This window comes from Artemia sp. Qi Xiang Cuo, chromosome 1, assembly GCF_049724085.1.
Source record: "Artemia sp. Qi Xiang Cuo chromosome 1, ASM4972408v1, whole genome shotgun sequence".
Lineage (NCBI taxonomy): Eukaryota > Metazoa > Arthropoda > Branchiopoda > Anostraca > Artemiidae > Artemia > Artemia sp. Qi Xiang Cuo.
In genome coordinates, this window is record NC_142794.1 from 20,218,799 (window position 1) to 20,220,429 (window position 1,631).

A 1,631-nucleotide genomic window follows, 5' to 3' on the forward strand; every position below is an offset into this window, starting at 1 on the left:
GTTTCGGTTACCATTGAGCAGGGTCGCTCCTTACTTACAGTTCGTTACCACGAACTGTTTAAAAGGATTTGTTTTAAGTGAAAACACAATTTGTTAATACTTAAGATCAAATCAATATAATTGTGACTACTGATTTGGGGCTACTCCAAAATCAGAGGAGAGCTTTATCCCAGCCAGCCCCTCCAAACTGACGCCTCTGTTCAAGGGCTTTGAAACTACCAGTACGTTTTCAATTAAATTTGAATAGCGAATTATTCTCAGAATTGATTTAGTATCTTAGACTTCAGCTTCCGCTTTAAGGGGGTCCGCCAGAAATACTGCAATTCCAGGCCAACACTTGGAGGGAGCGGATCAAGCCCTGGCACCCCTCTGGTTTCCAAAATGCATCCACTATCGTGGTTGGTGCCACACAGGGACCGTATCAGATATTAAATTTCTAAGGACAGATACTACGTGTTGCCCTTAGCCAAGAGGCCGAAAAGCAATATGCCAATAATTGAACAAGGATTGTCACAGAGTCTATGAAAATACAAGTAACAAAGTTTGCCGTAAATTTAATTTCAGTTGTAATACTCAAAAAAGATTTAATTAACTTATCAGTTTGTTCTCCGATTTTTCTAAACTACATGAAACATTTCCCATGATATTTAAGTTTATTTCAAAATTAAAATTGTAAACGGAAAGTTTTCCAATTAAGACTTGGAAAAATTTTACCCCTTCATTCCAAAATAATATTCTGGACATGGCCCTGGGGGGGGGGGGACAAAAGAGTATTCTAAAGAGTCCAAGGAGGGGAATTTCGTTGTCATTTTAATTTCTTCAACAAAAATACGAAACAAAAACTAGTCCCTTTTCAATGATAATATCACGAAAAGATGTTTTTGAATCTAAGGGGGGGGGGGAACGCCGGAAAAACACTTTGTAGAAAAAAATCTCCTCTTCCAATTAAAGACAATGGTATTTATATATGCTTCTTAGTAACAATGCAAGTTGTATTGTGACATCATTAAATTTGCTTCAAATATGGACACAAAAGCTGAATTTTTAATCATCTAAGAAAAATACACAGACACAAAAAAGAGACTTTATCAGATAAATGATTGCTTACTTTAATTTATAAGTATGTGTCCTTTTCATTATTCCATTTACTTAATTATTTCTACATTTCTATCTTGTTACTAACAATGTAGCCAGAAGACTGCATTAAAGAATAGATGGCATTCAAGCACAAATATTAGAATTTGAGCAAAAACCTATCAAAGCACCCTAAGCTTTGAAACCTAGAAAAGCAATAGAAAATAAAAAAAAAGTGCTTAAACAGGGACTTTTGGTCACTATGGCTATGTCGTTTTTGTCGAAAATTGTGTTTTATTTAATATTTCAGTTACTATGGGCAGAAGTTTATTCTTTGAAACAGTTTTTATTTTTACTAAGGGCTGTGCTTGATCCTTTATTAGGTTGCAGCTACCCCTTGCAACCATGATTGTTGTAACCTGTGATTAAGACGTCACTAATCATTTTGTTTATGAAATCATGATATGTTTGATAAAATCTTGTTCAATAACAGTTGGTGTTGTACAGTGGTGACGAGACGATCCCTAAGACATAAAGCATTTGATTTCAAGCCTGTC

The 1,631-nt window shown here is 35.1% G+C and overlaps 1 non-coding gene across 1 annotated transcript; it reads right to left on the reverse strand.

Annotated features, from left to right (window-relative positions):
* Window positions 1–294: 294 nt before the first annotated feature.
* Window positions 295–486, reverse strand: LOC148956093 (U2 spliceosomal RNA). Its single transcript, XR_016142560.1, has one exon. It is a non-coding gene; the product is annotated as a U2 spliceosomal RNA (small nuclear RNA).
* Between the last annotated feature and the right edge of the window lie 1,145 nt (window positions 487–1,631).